This window comes from Podarcis filfolensis, assembly GCF_964270895.1.
Source record: "Podarcis filfolensis genome assembly, chromosome: 5".
NCBI lineage: Eukaryota > Metazoa > Chordata > Lepidosauria > Squamata > Lacertidae > Podarcis > Podarcis filfolensis.
The window spans coordinates 20,780,680-20,800,471 of NC_139608.1; the positions used below are offsets into that span (position 1 = coordinate 20,780,680).

Sequence of the window (19,792 nt, forward strand, 5' to 3'; positions counted from 1 at the left end):
TTGCAAACATTCATGCTCAATACTAAATGACACTATTTTTAATTCATCAAACAAACTAAATAAATTAAAACTTTTTAAACTAACAACTAAACTAAGAAACTTAAAAAACGAGATACAAAATACCATTTGTTGCTGCAGTGATAATCAGGCATATGCAAAGAGATAGTCAATTTTCATGATCTTTATCTTTAACCAGAAAATGAGCTGACTGAGATTGACCAAAGCAGAGGAAGGTTTCTTTATCTTCCTGTCCTAGAGAGTCTCCACAAAAGGTGGTGAGCTTGGTGGGTGGTGGAAGAAGAAGGGAGAGACAGGGTCATGAGACAGAGACAGTCACCCATGGCCACCGCCACTTCCAGATACAGAAACAGGCAGACACTGCAGATCCAGTCAGGATCCATCCAGGTGTTTTTCTTCTGCCAGTATCTCTGTCTGCTTGCTTTCTTCCCTACTGCCACTTCTCACGGCAGCTGAGCAAGCCAGGTGTCTAATCATAGCTGTCAGTCGTCCCTTATTTGGCGGGAAACTCCCTTATCCCAGCGCCGCTTCCCGTCCCTTACTGATGATGTCCCTTAAATTTCCCAGGTTTCAAAGGAAGCAGCTCCTCTCCCTCCCTCTCTGCCGGCCAGGGAGGAGGGAGGCTCCAACTGTGTTGCTTGGCTGCGTTGCTCACCCAATAAGGAGTCTAAGAACGACTGGGGGAGTGGAGCTTGCATGCCTTGTGCCGATCAAATCGGCCACGTTGCCCGGGGACTTGCCTTTGCTCAGCGCTTCCCAGCAGAGAGGTGACGGTGGTTTTCCTTGCTGCATCCCCTTTGCCGGGTTGTTGCGCTGTGGGAACCACCACTTGAGGCTTCGTTTGGCTGCTGGCTGGGCTTTCTGCCTTTGGCTTGGAGGGGGTCAGTAGTTGAACATACCTGTGCTTGGAATCGGATGGATACGTCATCGACGGCCCACTCACCCTTGCCGGGGAAAAGGTCTGTCTGGAGCGGGGGCACATGGTGGGGGGAAAGGAAAGGAGCTGGTTGAGTACAATGGTGGGCGGCGATCTTGTGGGGGGGGCTTTTGGATTTGTTTTGGAGGCTCCTTCGATTGACTGTTATGGGGGAAAGGAAAGGAGCTGGTTGACTAAAATACCTTATTTTGGCTGCTGATCGCTTATTTTCGAGGCTGCTGGTCCCTTATTTTCAAATCTGTAAGTTGACAGCTATGTGTCTAATGCATACTCACCCCTTTTCACGATCCCTGAACAGACCTGTTCAGAGAGCAGACCTGGCACATCTGGTGCACATACCTGTATGCTCCACCACATCACCTGCAGTCTGAAATGGTGCAGTTTGGATTCCCACCACACAACTATACATAATGTGGACAACAGTAAATTTTGAATAAAAAAAAATGACTCAGTTGAGGAATAGAGGAATGTGGTTGTACAAGAAGGTGGCTTGGAACCTCATCTTGGAACTTCAAAACTTACTATCAGAAATCATCCCTCTGACTCTCACAATTTCAGAACATTGTTTAATCCCCTGTATCTTGCTGAATTGACATTCTGTATGATTTAGAGACTTGCCCTTTAGAATTCAGGGTCCAGGAATATCTTGACGTATGGAAGCCCATGTCAGCAGTGCCGTTTTCCCATAAAAATAGCTCAAAAACTATATGTTTTGGCGTTTTTGCTAAATTTCCTACTTTGTTAATGGGCTACATCTCAACTAAAAATCAACTTGAGGCAACCCTTTTAAGATTTGGCTAGGCTATAATCAGTGCTTTTTTCTGGGAGGACGCAGGGGTACCCATACCCCTAAACATTTTGTGAACTTAAGTTTGGCCTCATTGAGGGGCAATATTTCAATATGAGTAGGAAAATGAGAGTACTCCTAAACATATTTTAGGGGGGGAAGCACTAGCTATAGTCTGGTGTATACATTTTCGCTTGTAATGTGATTTCATTTATTTGTTTGGTTTGGCCCTAATGCAAAGAGACCCAGTTCTGGTCTTGTTGTGTGTTATCTTATAATCTTATATCTGATAGCATGCATCAATGTATGGTGTTTTTTCTTTCTTTCAAGATTATATGTTTCCAGTATGATTTCCTACTTATATGAAATCAACAGAGCTGATTTTTAAAATTAAAATATTCAATTGATAGACCATAATGGTTAATTATTTACAAGCAAGTTTCAGTTTAAAATGATATTGTAACTGTCAGCATTGTCATTATAAAAATTAAAATGCATTCTTTGAGAAGTAGTTAACATACCTCATTTAGATTAAGTGTCATGAATACCAAAACGTTTTTCTCCCTATAAGTGCATAATTACATCTAGGTAAAATAGTTTCTTTATTTCAGCCCTAGGACAGTAAATTCAACACTGCAACTCTCTATAGAAGAACAAATAGAGTTGCAAGTGTTTGATAATTTCCCTTGCTCTTTTCTGCACCTTTTCCAATTTTGTGGTATCCTTTCTGAGATTATCAATTATTTTAATTATTTGCCTTAGCCATAAGCAGCTGCAAATCCACCTTAAAACAAATATGCGGGTGTTTTATTTCTCATATCCCAAAACCACAGTAGCTAATACTCCTAGCATAACTAATTTATGAGTCCTATCCAACCAGGTTATAAAGAAAAACTTTCTCAATATCACTATCTCAGCAGCATTTGGAGTGAATTTAAAATTGCATTCATGTACACAGATTGTTCCCCTTTTCTTGCTAGCTAGTCAGGCAAAGGATGCAGCAGACCAAGTAATTATCATAATTTGCTTGCTAGCAAGCATTCTCATTCCTGAACAGGGGAACAAAAGAGACACTGTGCAAAAATGGGGCCAAGAGGCTGTTTCTATATTTAGCATAAATGGGAAATGTCCAGCCAAGTTAAGCATTTTTAAGTCCTGTTGATGTCAAGTGGATTGTTGAGCATATGCTTATATATCTGACTGACTCATGCTGTAAACTTCAGTCTAAGGGCCAAACTCAATATGACACAACAAAATTGTGTGAATGCAGCTAACACACACACACACACACACACACACACAAACACACACACACACTTGCGTCTTCTTTGGTGATCACTTGTAACCAAGTAAGATTTTCTTCCATGAACATGTCTTAACAGTGAGTCTGTAAGTGACTATAGAGACCAATTCTGGATCCACATGTCCTTCCACAGTGGGGACACAGGTTTCCGGGCTGGAGTTGATCACGGTGAGGGTTTGCCAAGTGTGCCTTCCTCTTAGCGTGTTTCTCCCTTTTGTCCTGAATTCAAGAGTCTTCAAAGCCCATGACACCTTTGTTCTCCAATTGGAGTCCTCGCAGGCCTCTCAGTACTGTTCTTTCTGGCTAGGCTTCTTTCAAGATTCTGGTTCCAAAGTTCTGCTATGGGTTTTCTCTCTAACCCTTCAAGCTCTACTTCCTCTGACCACGAGCCTAAACCCTCTACCAGAACAGACTTTGAGCTCTCTTTCTCTTTGTTATCTTGGCTTTGCGGCTTATCTTGGGCACCTCACAACTACACCCCCGGGCTAGGTAATCCCTTCACAGATTTACCCTTCCCCCTCCAGGTGTATTGTTTTTCCCACCGAATCCTACCAGTTGTCAGTGTTTATACTACATTTTTAAAGATTTGCCTTGAGAGAGTCTTTGAACCTCTTTGTTGACTACCAGCATTATACTTACCGTTTTTAAGTTTGGAATAGAGCAGTTGCTTTGGAAGATGATAATCAGGCATCCGCACAACATGACCAGTCCAGCGAAGCTGGTGTTGAAGAATCATTGCTTCACTCTTTCATGTGAAGGGGGAGCACCCTTGGGACTGCAAGGGGTGGGGAGGGAAAGGTTTATAATCCCTCCCACTTCACCTTGCAGAGAATGAAAATGGCTCCCTTTACCAACAATGCTATTTGAATTCAGAGGGAAAGTTCTTCCCGCTGGCCCTTCTTTCATATCCAAAACAAAAACATCCTTGAAACAAAGGAAATCTCTCATACCTGCCCACCTTGATTGTATCCACCTGCTGTTGGTATTGTGTTTGATGGCTACAGGCTACTTACGACATTGATTATTATTATATTGCATTTATACCCCACCTTTTCCTCCAAGGAGCTCAAGGTGACACACATGCTTTCCCCCTGCCCTCTTCCTTTAATCTCCACACCAACCCTGTGAGATGGACTAGGCTGAGGGACAATGACTGGCCCAAGCATCATGGACAAGCAGGGACTTGAACCCTGATCTCCCAGGTCCTATTCTGACACAGTAACCACACTGGCTAGGAATCACCTAGTAGGAAACCACCTGGTAGGAATCAGAAAGTGAAACGGACAGGACCAATGCTAATGAGCAGACATGGCAGGGGAAATCAGGAGACTCAAATGAGGGCTCAGCTCCAGGATATTTGCGCCGGGGGAGCTTTGGAGAAGGCACACCCAAGGAACCCCTTCTGATCTCATGTGTGAATTTTCGCATAGTGCCTTTGAGTTTCTTGGGTGTCTTGGGCAAAACGAGAACAGGGCCACTGGTTGTTGTTGTTGTTGTTTAGTCGTTTAGTCATGTCTGACTCCTCATGACTCCATGGATCAGAGCACGCCAGGCACTCCTGTCTTCCACTGCCTCCCGCAGTTTGGTCAAACTCATGCTGGTAGCTTCGAGAACGCTGTCCAACCATCTCGTCCTCTGTCGTCCCCTTCTCCTTGTGCCCTCCATCTTTCCCAGCATCAGGGTCTTTTCCAGGGAGTCTTCTCTTCTCATGAGGTGGCCAAAGTACCGGAGTCTCAGCTTCAGGATCTGTCCTTCCAGTGAGCACTCAGGGCTGATTTCCTTAAGAATGAAGATGTTTGAACTTCTTGCAGTCCATGGGACTCTCAAGAGTCTCCTCCAGCACCATAATTCAAAAGCATCAATTCTTCGGCGATCAGCCTTCTTTATGGTCCAGCTCTCACTTCCGTACATCACTACTGGGAAAACCATAGCTTTAACTATACGGACCTTTGTTGGCAAGGTGATGTCTCTGCTTTTTAAGATGCTGTCTAGGTTTGTCATTGCTTTTCTCCCAAGAAGCAGGCGTCTTTTAATTTCATGGCCACTGGATCTTTTGCCAAATGAAAAAAAATGATGCTGCCTTATAATACGTCAACCATTGTCCGCACTTGGAGATGCCATTGACTGAACCTGGGACCTGCTTGTAAGAGAAATGCTGTACTGCTTAAGCTATTGCCCTTCCCATAAATGCATCTGACAGTTGCTCAAGCTGGCTGCCCTCAGAAGCCAGTCCCATTAGGGCTATATAGGTCATGCCAACACAGTCTGTCATATCCAGGGATCCAGCGTTTGCATAAATCCATATAACACTTTAAGTTTTAAATTGGGGGTTTGGTGCAATGCCAGGTACTGTTTTTGAAAGGCTCTTCACAATCCTTCTTTAGCCTCTTGTATTCCTAAAAAAAAAAAAAGAGAGAGAGAAAGTTCAGTCTCCTAACTTTTCTTTCCCTGATAAGAGGCCCTACGACTTATATTAACTTCTAAAAAATGCTCTTTGCTACGTTGAGCAGTTTATTCATTAACTGAATAGAGAAGCACTCATCTCCTCTTTCAGGGAGAAAAACAAAACAAAGAACCCCAACCCTGTACTATTAGAACCGTAATGATTCAAAGGCGCAAATCTACTCCTGTTGCCTTTTTCACTCCGGCCACTTAAGTTTTGTAACCAATTAATCTGGTTTTGGAGTGGCGGAGTTTGGGGAGAGAAACAGAGGGAAGATATTTGTTTGCTTGATTCCACATGACAACTCCAGGGTAACTGAATAGACTGTACGGTTGGTTTGACAAGGCAGAACATTCAGCCAGCAGCTTCACATACCAGAGGCAGGGGGTTGGCAGGGGGACTCTGACAGTTGTAATGGATTTTATCAGAATTTCTCCAAAGGCTTGACTGTTTTCTCTTCAAATATTAATGCTTTGCAGAGGGGTTGTTTGCCCCTCTTTCTGCGAGGTAATGAATAACTATTAACTTAAACCAATATGCATTCCTATTAGTTTTTTCACTGATGAATAATGAATTGTGTGTGGGGTTGGGGGGGGACAGAGCCTCAGATTTCTGCATGTCAAAACACCAAAGTTGATTTCTGAGGGAGCATAAAACGCAACCTTAGAAGTTGTGGCGGATTGGGAAATGACATGGCTATTGCTACAGATGTTTGTGTGTGAACTGGCATTGATGTTGCTCTTTAATATGTGGGCTGGATCTGGTGTGAATTGGGTTCAGATGCTACTGGAAGAGGAGGCAGGCTCTGTTAGACCGTGATGTTTCACTGTGTACATATAGATTGATTCTTTTCACCTTTCTTAATTTCACTTCAGTTCTCTGGGACAACGCATTTTCTCTCTCGCCGCCTTCGTTTACAAAATGCTGTATTGTGGCAGCCTTAATTTGGGGGCAAGTTCAGTTTAAGAGAACAAAAATATCATTGTTTCATTGCAGAGTTTCTTTAATAGATGTCTAGTTGCCAGTCACTGAGGCAGACCCCAAGAGCATTGAGGAAACGCTATGTAGTTGCACTCACAATGGATTCTGAGGGTCCCAGTCAACTGACTGTGATATTTTGAATCAAGCTTTTTCTGAGTTTAGGCTTCTCTGGGATGCTTCATTCTGTCTGTCTCCAGTTTAAACCAAAATCAAGTTTTGCTAAAAGTTTGTAATGTGTCTAGAACTGTTTTGGCTCACCTAAGTACTAATACACTAAATATTATGAAAATAAATCATAACTAACAGCAACATGTTACACATGCTTACTCAGAGGTAAGTTTCACTGTGTTCAAAGGGGCTTACTCCCAGATTGTATGTGGAATTGTATTTTGGTTTCTCATTTTTCCAATTTTAAGTTCATTTCTCCATATTTTGATATCAGTTTGCAATTTTTAAAAAGTTCTTATGAAAAGTAAGCAGAATTATAGTGCAAATTTTCCCTAAGATATGCATTTTTGTATGCAATTTTGCCCAATATAATGTTTTTTTGCATATGAATTTCCCCCCAGCATAATGCATTTTTGTATATTATTTTTCACTAATATATTATTTTTATGCACACTTTACCCTAGTATATGTATCTTGGTACATATTACTTGCCTGGAGAACTACACTGCAAAATTTGGAGAAGTGTGAATTTCAAAGGATGGCTGTATTTCGGTTTACAAATTTGTTTAGCAATGTATGAATTAGGTTGGTTCACCTTTAAATGTGAACTGAATTAAATTTCTCCCCATCCACACTTCCAGGTCAGTGAATACAATACTTCATACTAACAGCGCAATCCAGCATGAATTAAGCCCCTTAAATTCAGTGGGGCTTACTCCCAGGTAAGTGTTTCTAGGGTTATATCCTTATCTACTTACGTTTTGTCAACCCTGCACCTCTTAACCTTCAACTCTTTATAGAAACATTAATTTGGGATTTAATATTCAGTGCAGAAGTATTGCAAAGTAGAAGATTATAAAATAACATTGTGCTATTCCTTCATCTTCTGCAAATGTATTATTGCTGCTCAGTTGTCACTAAACAGCTCAGAAGGATACATGAACGGCTCAAATACTGTAGCAAATGTTAGCTACATTTGTTTCAGTATTTCAGGCAATAGTCTTCAAAGAACTGTTGTCCTATAATAACCTGATTATGGGCATTTATGTTGGTCTACTAAATTCGGAAGGACATATTGCCTGTACCTGATCCCAGGTGTAGGTCATGTTTCTAATCTAATGGTTAAAAGGGTGCAGGGTTTGCTTCTGATTCTGGCTGAAGAATCACCTCACAAATAAAAATATATAATATATTCATAGCCTTTAAAATGTAGGTTTACAGTGGTACCTCGGGTTACATACGCTTGAGGTTACACACTCCACTAAGCCAGAAATAGTGCTTCAGGTTAAGAACTTTGCTTCAGGATAAGAACAGAAATCGTGCTGTGGCGGCGCGGCGGCAGCAGGAAGCCCCATTAGTTAAAGTGGTGCTTCAGGTTAAGAACAGTTTCAGGTTAAGAACGGACCTCTGGAACGAATTAAGTACTTAACCTGAGGTACCACTGTATTTTAATTTAACAAAGTGGAGTGGATTTTATGACCTCCTTTTGTCAAGGAAGGAAGACTACATCCTCATGCTAAGTATTATACAGACTGAAGTCAATCCTAAAGCTATATCCCCCAGGTTAGGGTCTAGCAGGTCTCCAGCTGAGCATATCTACTTCTTAGCCTCGCTCAGCTGGGACACAGCTGGCTGAACATAGCCTGGTGGTTCTTAAACTGATATACCGTATTTTTCGCTCCATGGGGCGCACCGGACCATAGGGCGCACCTAGTTTTTAGGGGGGGGGGAATCAAGAAAAAAAATCTTATTTCCCCCCAGCCCCTAAGAGCAGTGTACAGGCTGCACGCAACCTCTCCCTGCTGGAGGGGTTGCGCGCGGCTATGTCACAAGCCAAGGCAGTTTTGGCTTCCTCTTTAGCTCCACGCAACCTCTCCCTACCGGGAGAGGCTGTGCAAGGCTAAAGAAGCCATAGTCCCCTGCAGCCTCTCCCTGCCGGAGGGGTTGCGCGCGGCTATGTCACAAGCCAAGGCAGCCAGCGGGATCCATCCCGCTGGCTATTTTGGCTTCCTCTTTAGCCCCACGCAACCTCTCCCTGCCGGGAGAGGCTGCGCGGGGCTAAAGAAGCCATAGCCACATGCAGCCTCTCCCTGCCGGAGGGGCTATGCGTGGCTATCCCTGAAGCCTGGAGAACGAGAGGGGTCGGTGCGCACCGACGCCTCTCGCTCTCCAGGCTTCAGCGAAAGCAACGCGAAGCCTTTGGAGCATGGAGGGAGCACTCCCTCTGCCCTTCGGAGGCTTAGCGTTGCTATCGCTGAAGCCAAGGAGCCTGCATTCGCTCCATAGGACACACACACATTTCCCCTCAATTTTTGGAGGGGGAAAAGTGCGTCCTATAGAGCAAAAAATACGGTAAGTGCTGAAAAGCGGGCATTCTGGGGATGTTGTGGAGTGGGACAGGAGGAAGTTTTAGGCTGGATCCTAAGTTTCTCCAGCATTGTCACATGATGTGGCATAAATTAATCCATTAAAAAGGGGGCTGTGACAAACTATTTTACAGTCTCTGCTGAGATTTTGGCCAGCTCAGCCAGTAGTAGCCCTGCCCCTGAACAGAGTTTGGATCTAGCATACTTTATGCCATCTTAATTTAAAGCGTCATAATTTATACTGGCTTCCATATTTAGGATTGCTCCTTAAGCATCTACATCTGATTGATTTGTTTTTTCTTTCTATAATTGATTAGGGTTCAAAAACTGGAATGTAGAACTGTAGGCTTTCGCTGGACTAGGTCAGTCCTTCCATTCCTCTGAAGTCAAACTATCTACCTATGAGGCATCACCAGAAACTGACGCTGGGTAATTTGGATACAGGTAGGCCTACCAAGCAGGAAATATGTTAGTGGCCCAACCAGTAAAACTGTATTTTATCATGTCACCCATACTGGTGTCTGGAGAGGAGGTAAAGTCTATATTTTTCTACGCTGTGCCTCAGACCTGTTGGGTTCCACTTGTTCTGCCCATCCCTGATGCTGGACACCAGTATTTTGGAAAACCTTTTTAAAAAAATCTTATTGTATTTAAATATTTTTACATCAGTTTTCTGCCCAGATTGATCTTCAGGGCATCTTTTAATCATCAAAAAGTTTAAAACATCATTAAAAACAAAAATAAGATAAAAAATACAGTCACCAATTTTTTAAATCCCCTAAAATTAAAGCTATCAAAAGATTTCACAGGAGAGGAATAAAACCCCAGACTAGCAGAGATCTGGTGAAGCAAAGGTGTGTGTGTGGTTTTGTTTTTGTTTTTGTAAATTCATTTAAAAAAACCATGAAGAAAGGGGTCCATCTGGCTGCCTGGGAGTTGTGGGCACGACAAACGACAAGATCCTGTCTTGCACTCCAGCAGCCAGATGAGCCTCTGAACATAACAGGATTCGAAGCACGGCATTCTGAATGACTGCAATGTTTGGACAGGTTCATATGGGAGAAGGCAGCCTTTCAAGTTGGCCACACCAGAAGTATGCTAAAATGTACGCTGAGATTTAAAGAAACTCTTGCATATTGTAGATTTCCAACTTTTCTTTTCCTACCAGCGCTGCAGCAGAGGCGGCCCTAAATGGGTCTAGAATATAATATAATAAATCAGACTTCTGGTGTATCTAGCCCAGCCTTTCTTAACCTTGGGTCCCCAGATTTGTTGGACTACAACTCCCATCATCCCTAGCTAGCAGGAGCAGTGGTCGCGGATGATGGGATTTGTAGTCCAACAACTTCTGGGTACCCAAGGTTGAGAAAGCCTGATCTAGCTCAGCTTGTCTGCAATGACTGGCAGCTGCTCTCCGGGGGTTCAGATGGGACATTCCTGGTTGCTCTACCTGGAGATGCCAGGGACTGAACCTGGAACCTGAGGCTTGCAAAACACATACTCTACCACTGTGGATCTTTGGGTTTTGCCCATCTACAGGAACATAAGCTCTAACGATGATGAAAGACATGTATATACCCCCAAATTAGACTCTACTATAAGAAAACCATCTTTATAATAACTTTCCCTCTGTAATAAATCTCACCCTTTCAATATGGTAAGGAATCTTTTAAGTTAGTAATGTGAAATTTGTAGCTGAAAATGACAGTGTGTGTACAGTGGTACTCGGGTTAAGTACTTAATTCGTTCTGGAGGTCTGTTCTTAACCTGAAACTGTTCTTAACCTGAAGCACCACTTTAGCTAATGGGGCCTCCTACTGTCACCGTGCCGCCGGAGCCCGATTTCTGTTCTTATCCTGAAGCAAAGTTCTTAACCTGAAGCACTATTTCTGGGCTAGCGGAGTGTGTAACCTGAAGCGTATGTAACCTGAAGCGTATGTAACCTGTGGTACCACTGTATAGAGAACCATATAGATGAACACTAATTCTTGGGACAGCTTCATTAACAATAAGCAGTATAAAGAGCTGAATTTACAAGTGCAAAGTATAAAACATATGCAGAACAACTTGGACTGAATCACTTCCCTGAATACTTTGGTTGCAGCTGGCATCTTTATTTGCTTACGTGAGTTTACATGCCGTCTATGGCCTGGTTAGTCAAAATGAAGGGCAGGAGCCCGTCGTGACAGAAGGAAACTGAGAGACATGTCAGAAACAATGGCTGTTTTGTAGGAAGTGTCTCAATGTATGTGTCTGATCCCATGGGAACTGCAGTAGACCATACATGCTTTGTGGAAGTAAGATGCTCTCTTTCAAGATATTGTTAATCCTTTCCTTTCACTGGAAATATATTTTTGAATGTTGTTGAAAAGTTGCCTGGGAGATTCTATGAATTCTACAACAATAAAAATAAAACAACTTATGTTGCTCTGGAAGGATGCAAAGGATGGCAAACATGTTATGGCCAAAGAGGAAATTTATTATTATATAGTTATTTATTTATACCCTGTCTTTTTCCCTGACAGGACTTTAATATTATCCAGAATGAGAAAATGAACACTTGGTACTCAAAAGTTACAATTTGCCACATGTCTGATGAAGGTTTTGGATTGAAACCAGTCTAGTTTTACTGATTTTAAACTGGCTTTAAGCATGGACCTTGCTAGCCAGAATGCCTGCATCATTTCATTAAAATCAATGCAAACATGGCGTTTAAGTTGAACCAAGTCAGGTCTGGGTTGTGTTTCATATTTAAGGTTAGGTTAGAGAAGTTGTGATTAATAAATTGTGTAGAATGTAGATTGACACATCTGTTTTCAGCATCAGAGCAAACAGGCCATCAGGTGAGACATTATTGTGTTGGGTTTCATCCCACTGTCTGGAAGCTACTTTCCCTAAAGTCAATTTAGGTAGCCCCACCATCCCTGGCCAAAACATTCCCTGCAAACATATTGCTGCTATGTTACTTTTAAAGGCATGGACATAAACTATCAGAATGTAAAAGCTAGTTTTAAATGTGTGTTGTTGAAATCTCCGCACAGTTTGCCTCAGCTCATATACCAGCTGTGATCTAAGCTGGAAGGAGAGAGCCTGGACCAAAATTAGCCCATGCTCTGGTAACCTCCTGTTTAGACTAATGTGGATGGGGTTGCCTTTAAAGATGGTCTGGAACAGTTAGCTCAGACTAATACTGCAAGGTTATTAAGTGGGACTGGTCCCTTTGACCATTTATGTCTGTCCCTGTCAGCTGCCCTTGCTCCCTGAAATAGACTCAGAGTCGCAAGGTGATTTCATGCTCTTTATTCAGCTCATAGTGGTGAGGAGGAATGAATGAAAGTCCCCTCAAGGTATCTGCTTTATATACATTATTTACACAATGGGCTGCACATGATTGGCTAATTCCGGAATTCTACTGTAAGCCAATCAGGTTGTGGATTCACTTCTATCTGGAGCATGATTGGGTGGTTCCTGCCAACCAATCATATTGCTGCATTGTTCTAGGACCAATCTGACTGCTGCATTCTGAATCCTATTGTTCTAGGACCAATCAGACTGCTGCAGTTTGGATCCTATTCAACTCAGTACATAACACCCCTCCCCTCTAAGTTCCAGTCCTGCCCGGGAGGTCGCATTCATAGTCCTCGAGGTACGCCGGTGGCCTACGTGTGCGTTGCGGCCTGGGGTGTTCCCTGGTCCGGGGTTCAGGTTCTGGCTCATGTTCCAAGGATGCTGGCTGTGATGGGCCTGTCTGGTCTGGTGCAACCGGCTCGCTCAGTCGTGGTTCTGGTTCCGGTGTCCTTTTGGCTTCGCGGGTCCTCTCTGTATTTACTGATTCTGCCTCTCCTGCTGGCCCCTCCTGCTCTATGGGCCTCACTGCCCCTCTGTTCCCTTGGGACTCCTCTGACCTTTCCTCCTCCTGGTTTTCTCCCGGGAATCGTCGCCGTATCTGGTCGCAGTGGCGGCGCCAGCATTGCCCCCCATCCGTTAGCACCTCGTACGACACGGGACCAGTGACCCTGGTGACTGTGGCGGGTACCCATGCTGGGCCTGCCCCAAAATTCTTTGCGTACACTGGGTCCTGGGCCTCGAAGGTCCGGGGGTTCCTGCCTTCCCCCACCACTACCTCATCCTGAGCTCTATCGGGGTGAAGGCGGTCCAATCTGATTGCAAGGCGCCGACCCATTAGTAGTTCAGCGGGGCTCCGGCCAGTCGTTGAGCTGGGGGTGCTGTGTTGTGCTAGGAGGAATGTGGCAAGGCGGTACTCCCAATCCCCTTGCGTCATGCGGCGAAGGGTGTCCTTGGTGGTCCGCACCATGCGTTCTGCTTGGCCATTGGTGGCAGGGTGGAATGGCGCCGAACGGATGTGGCGGATGGCGTTCTGCGCTGTGAAGGTTTGGAATTCTCCTGACGTAAATGCAGTCCCGTTGTCTGAGACGAGAGTGTCAGGGAGCCCGTGGGTTGCAAACAGCCTGCGTAGTACCCGGATGGCTGCGGACGTAGAAGTGGACGGTACCAGTGCGACTTCCAGCCATTTGGTGTAGGAGTCCACCACTATGAAGAATGTTTTCCCCTGAAAGGGGCCAGCGAAGTCCACATGCAGGCGTGACCATGGTGCTCGGGCGGACTCCCAGGACTGGACTGGGGCCCTTGGGGGATCTGGGCGGGATTCTTGGCAGGCCTGGCAGTGTTTGACCCAGGCCTCTATCTCTCCGTCGATCCCCGGCCACCACACATAACTCCTGGCAAGGGCCTTCATTCTTACTACCCCTGGGTGTGTCTCGTGTAGGGCTGTGAGGACCCTTTTGCGGAGGGGCTGGGGAACAACGACCCTGCTTCCCCATAACAGGCACCCCTTGTGGGCTGACAGTTCATGTTTGCGGGTTGTGTAGCCGGCGAATTCTGGCCCGGGGCTGCTGCTGGGCCATCCCCTCCACACCCAGTCCAGGACGCGGGAGATGACCCTATCTTTCTTGGAATGGTGTGCAACTTCTTGTGCCTGAATGGGGCGGTCGGGAAGCAGCTCCAGGCTCATAACCTCTTGTGCAGGTGCTGGGTCGGGGCCTGTTTCCGGTAGTGGTAGCCTGCTGAGGGCGTCCGCATGGCCCATCGCCTTCCCAGGGCGGTGAATCAGTGCATACTGGTAGCTGGCAAGGAAAATTGACCACCTGAGGACACGAGGAGACAGCACTTGGGGGGTCTGCTTTTCGGAGGCAAACAAGCCAAGCAAGGGCTTGTGGTCAGTCACCACGGTGAAGGGCCGCCCGTACAAGAAATCATGGAATTTTTTTACTCCCTTCACGATTGCCAGACCCTCCTTGTCGATTTGCGAGTAGTTCCGCTCGGTTGCGTTGAGTGTCTGGGAAAAGTATGCCACCGGTACCTCTCTTCCATCCGGGAGTTGGTGTCCCAGGACAGCGCCAATGCCATAGGGTGAGGCGTCGCATGCTAGCACCACCGGCAGCCTCTCGTCGAAGTGTGCCAAGACCGAGTTTGAGACAAGCAAGTCCTTGACTGCCTGGAATGCGGCCTCCTGGCGCTGGCCCCACACCCAAGGGGCCCGCTTGTCCAGGAGTCTGTGTAGGGGCTCCGCTACCGCCGCCTTGTGGGGAAGGAAGGAATGGTAAAAGTTCAATAGTCCCAAGAAGGCCTGAAGTTCAGTCTTGTTCTTGGGCGCTGGGGCATCACAAATGGCCCGTACCTTGTCCCCAGTCGGGTGGACCCCTTCTGCGTCCACCATAAATCCCAGAAAGTCCACCTGAGGCACTCCTAGTAGACATTTTTCCCGCTTCACCTTGAGACCCGCCGTCTGGAAACGGTGCAGAACGGTGCGGAGGCGGTCCTCAAACTCCTCTGGTGTGGGCCCGGCAATCAACACATCATCGAAGAAGGGGGTGACGCCAGGAATCCCTTTAAGGAGAGAGTCCATTAGATTCTGGAATATGCCTGGTGCCACGCTGACACCGAATTGCAGCCGCTTTACCCTGAACGCTCCTCTGTGCGTCACAATCGTCTGTGCCTCTGCTGTGGCCTCATCTACCGGCAGTTGTTGATATGCTTGGGCCAAGTCCAGCTTGCCAAAAATTTTCGACCCAGCCAGGGTGGCAAGGACATGGCTGACCACTGGCACTGGGTATGCATGGGCCGTGAGGGCCTTGTTTATGGTACATTTGTAGTCTGCGCAGATGCGGACTGAACCATTCGGCTTGACGGGTGTGACGATTGGGGTTTCCCAGGGGGCATTAGGCACCGGCTCCAGCACGCCTTGCTCCACGAGTCGGTCCAATTCCTCGTCTATACGGGGTTTCAGGGCGAACGGGACCCGGCGGGCCTTGAGCCTGACTGGTCGTACTGCGGGGTCAAGCTGTAGAGCAATGGGGGGGCCCGTATACTGTCCCAATTTCCCATCAAAAACCCCCGGAAATTCCTTGCATATGGCGTCCACGTCCACTTGTAAGCTCGTGTGGTTCACCCCGGTGACGGCTAGCCCCAGTGGTCCAAACCATGCCAATCCCAGTAAGCTAATGTAGGGGCCCTTGACCACAAGCAAGTCCAGTTGCCGCGTCCGCCCTCGGTATTGCACCCTGAAGGTCCCCACCCCCATTGTGGGGACCTTACGTTTCTGGAAGTCCCGGAGGGTGAATGGGGCCGGCCTGAGTTTGGGACCCCCAGTAGGACACAGTTTCCTTAAGGTCCTTGCCGAGATTATGGATAGAGTTGAACCCGTGTCAAGCTCCATGCGGCATGGGGCCCCCTCTATCTGTACCTCTACATAAATTTTCTCTACGTTGGGGTGGGGCAACTGGTATACCTGGAAGTCCGTGAGCTCCGTCGAGTTGCCTTGGTGTGTTGGGCCCCGGGACCTGGGGCTCTTGGATTGGTCATCTGATGCCTGGCGTCGGGTGGGCCGAGCTCGACACACCCGGGCGATGTGTCCCAATTTTCTGCACTGCCTGCACTCTGCGTTGCGGAAACGGCAGGTCCTCCTCTCGTGACTGTCTCCACAGCTTGCGCAGTTCCCTGCTTCTCGTCGAGGCAGCTGTGGTATGTGGGCTGCTTGAGTGCGCTGCTGTACTCGGTGCACCTCCTCCCTGTTGGATCCTGAGTCGTCGGTGAGGTCTTCGTGGTGGACCCTCGGTTGGGACGGCTGGCTCGGCCGTGCCTCTTGCGTCGACCTCTCGGCAGCTTCCGTTGCCAGGGCCTCCTCCAGAGCGACCTGGAACGTTAGCTCCTTCTTAGCGTAGAGGCATCGTTGCAGCTTCTCATCCTTCAGGCCACCGACGAGGCGGTCACGAAGCATGTTCTCCAGCTCTGAGAAGTTGCAGAACCGGGCAGCTTGGCGGAGAGAGGTCACAAACCCAGTTATGGTTTCCCCAGGGGCTTGCCGCTTTGCATAGAAGGCATTTCGACGAGCCACCACAGAGGGCTGTGGCGAAAAGTGCCCCTTCAGCTGTTCCATTATTGTTTTGTATGGAACAGTAGCAACGTCTTCGGGTGCAAGGAGAGCCCGGGCGATTTCAAACGTCTCCTCTCCGCAGACGCTGAAGAATATCGCCCTCTTCTTGGCGTCTTCTTCATCGGTGACCCCTTTGGCTTCTAGGAGGAAGGTGAAACGGGAGGCATACGCTTCCCAGTCTCCAGATGCTGGGTTGAACGGCGAGAAGCTGCTGTCGGTTGCCATTCTGAGTTCCTTGTGTCCCGGAGCTGAAGCCTGGATACACGGTGCGAGGCAGCGGTGCGGCAGGTGGCGGTGCTGCGGTGCTGTGTGTGGCAGTCAGCTCAGCGGGATCCCACCTTCGTCGCCAGTGAAATAGACTCAGAGTCGCAAGGTGATTTCATGCTCTTTATTCAGCTCATAGTGGTGAGGAGGAATGAATGAAAGTCCCCTCAAGGTATCTGCTTTATATACATTATTTACACAATGGGCTGCACATGATTGGCTAATTCCGGAATTCTACTGTAAGCCAATCAGGTTGTGGATTCACTTCTATCTGGAGCATGATTGGGTGGTTCCTGCCAACCAATCATATTGCTGCATTGTTCTAGGACCAATCTGACTGCTGCATTCTGAATCCTATTGTTCTAGGACCAATCAGACTGCTGCAGTTTGGATCCTATTCAACTCAGTACATAACACTCCCCATCCATTTGTGGGCCCAATTTAAAGTACTGGTTTTAATCTTTAAAGCCCTAAAGAACTTGGGATCAGTTTATCAAGAATACTCTCTTCTCCCATATGTAAGTACCTGAACAGTAAGGTCTTTTTTGGAGAAGGTTGAGAAGCAAGACATCAAATGAAAGGTTCAAGGAAGTGAATGTTTGCTGCTTAACATGAAGAAAATTAAGGAGAGCAGAGAGGGCAAGTGATAAATTTCAAATATGTAGAAGTTGCCTTCAAAACATGTAACAATTATTCTCTTGTTCAGTTAGCACGAGGAAGAAGGTTTTATTTTTCTGGAAGAAAATATTAGGAGGAAAAAACAAAGCTTGAGGAAAAAACCTTTGACTGAAACATGTTTCACCTAAAAGGGCAAGTCTCATTTATAACTTCCTTAAATGACTGCTTGAGCCAAATGCATTTTTCTTAGAATTGTTCCTGTTTCCTTAAAGCGAAGGGGCAAAAAATGTAAGCCGGCAAGTTTGCTTTGTGCTATAAATCACTTAATCTAGTTCTATTCAGGCTCTAGTGATAAGAGGTAAATGATACAAGGCTTATATAGGCCCCAGAGGCAGGCACCATACTTATATTGTGTCATATATACCTAATAAACACATTGCAAAATACATCTGGGATGAATCCCCCCCCCCAAAAAAAAACATCTTCGGGGAAGAACTAGAGCTTAGCAGTAGAGCACATGCAAAGGTCCCAGATTCATTCCTGGGCATCTCTAGTTGAAAAGATGAAGAAAGGCCACTGCCCAAGACCCAAGAAAACCATTGTCAGTCAGAGCAGACAGTACCAGGCTGGATGGATCAATGGTCAACTAAGACAGCTTTCCATGTTTTTAAAGAAACACTATCTTGTGGTAAGGGCTGCGCCTCACTGTATATGATAATCAAAAGCTGTGGATTCCACTCACCAGCCTCCTATTGGGCTGGGAAATCTGTGACCCTCCAGATGTTGTTGGATTATAATTCCCATCATCCCTGAACATTGGCCATGCTGGCTGGGGTTGGTGGGAGTTGAGCAACATCTGGAGAGCTGCTGGTTCCCTATCCTCGGACAAGATGATGGTGGGTTAAGATGAGAAACACCGATTTTGACAGCGGTTGCTGACGCTTCATTTCACTTCCATCTTGTGTTTATTCCTGGAATGTATAAAGAAACGAGAGGCTGAAATGAATTCAGGAATTGTAATACTGGGACCATATTACACATTAGGATTTTTTCAAAAATGTGTGCCCCCCTGTCGTTGATACTGCCGCCTGAGGTGGTTGCCGCACCTTGAGTCATGGGTAGGCCAGCCTTGTTATATTGGCTTCAGAAGAGCTCTGTTGCTATGGCTACTCCAGTCCTGAGAACTGAGGGCACTGATAATTCTCTTGTTAAAATCTGCACAGAACTACAGTTCCCAAGATTCCCTGGTTTCGAGGAAATGACAAACCAATTGAACTCTCTCTGTGTGTAGAGGCTTCCTGAGTTGCACTGCTATGACATGTTCATGTTCAAGTGCACAAATATGTTGGGGTTGGGGGTATTACATATCATAAACTGACCCAAGAGGGCTGCAGGCAGCTCCTTCAGGCCTTTTTTGTATTCATGAGCTGTTTTATTCATTGGAGAAATAATGGCTTCTCCATAGAAGTTTCATTCATTTGCTCTCTTTCAAAGAACAAAAAATATTGCAAGCCCACTGGGGCGTCTTCCCAGGAGAGGATAGTTTTCCACCAACAGAGAGCTCTCTTTTATCCACTGGAAACAACAAGCACTCAAGTCGAACAGGCTTTTTCGGCTTTTGTCCCAATAATAGAGGCTTTCATTCACAGTTAAGGCTGCTCTGCTTTTAGGTCCTTTCTGGTCACCTGACGAAGCCCTTGGTAACTTTTTAAGGCTGCTTTAGGCTGCATTCCTCAAATTCTTTATTCGTGGCCCTGTAATTAACAGCTTCAGGTTCACTGCGTGAACAGTAGATTCCATAACTTTCCACTTGTTGTGCCCTTGGATGCTGGACTGTTGCAACAAACAGGCAAAGCTGCACATCAACCCTGATTCTCAAAATACGCAACTTTGCCGCTGCAAAAAAAAGAGAGAGAGAGAAACCAAAAAACCCTACCTGTGGATGCTGTTCTGGAGTCATGTTCAGGTAAAGCATTGTATATGCTTCCTTTCTAAAAGGGTTCCTTTCAAAAGTAAAATCAGAAATGCTGAAAAAGCACCTCTATTTTGAACCTGTTTTCTCATACCACAGTACTTTTGTTGATTTCAAGTGTTCTGTCATTTAGGCTACTGAATCAGACAGAGAACCTGACTTGTCAGTGCGGTTTTGATTTACCCCCTGCCTCGTGTTTTATTGCTAGGCTGTGTTTGTTAATTACCAAGATGTATACTCATTTATGGATAACTCTGTAATCTTAGTTTTTAAAAGGGCAAGAGAAAAAGATGACAGGTGTCCATTTTATGGCAAGAAAAATAATACACAAACTGGATGTTTGTATAGAGGGATTTCCTGCCACTATACTTTATTGTGTTCTACACAATTTTTCAAAAAATTGTATTGACATGAATGGTATTAAATCAGTGTCATTGGGCCTAATGGAAGGAGGTGGTTCAGTACAAACTATTTTACTCTTC

At 45.9% G+C, this 19,792-nt stretch overlaps 1 protein-coding gene and 1 long non-coding RNA gene across 20 annotated transcripts in view; one reads left to right on the forward strand and one right to left on the reverse strand.

Moving 5' to 3' along the window:
- Positions 1-19,792, forward strand: part of VEPH1 (ventricular zone expressed PH domain containing 1) — a 154,004-nt gene that overhangs the window by 11,624 nt on the left and 122,588 nt on the right. For 7 of the 19 annotated variants that reach the window (XR_014547960.1, XM_083613214.1, XM_083613211.1 and 4 more), the window contains 2 exons: positions 7,279-7,359; positions 9,321-9,447. The gene's annotated coding sequence lies outside the window, so the exon portion shown is untranslated. Of the gene's footprint in view, positions 1-5,657; positions 5,996-6,183; positions 6,203-7,278; positions 7,360-9,320; positions 9,448-11,107; positions 11,301-17,426; positions 17,535-19,792 lie in introns of those variants that run through there. The other 12 variants (XR_014547961.1, XM_083613213.1, XM_083613202.1 and 9 more) reach the window with 7 other exon arrangements.
- Positions 5,148-18,473, reverse strand: LOC310762507. Its single transcript, XR_014548040.1, has 3 exons — positions 18,445-18,473; positions 18,081-18,309; positions 5,148-5,441 (listed from the first exon to the last, which is right to left on the reverse strand). It is a non-coding gene; the product is annotated as an uncharacterized lncRNA (long non-coding RNA).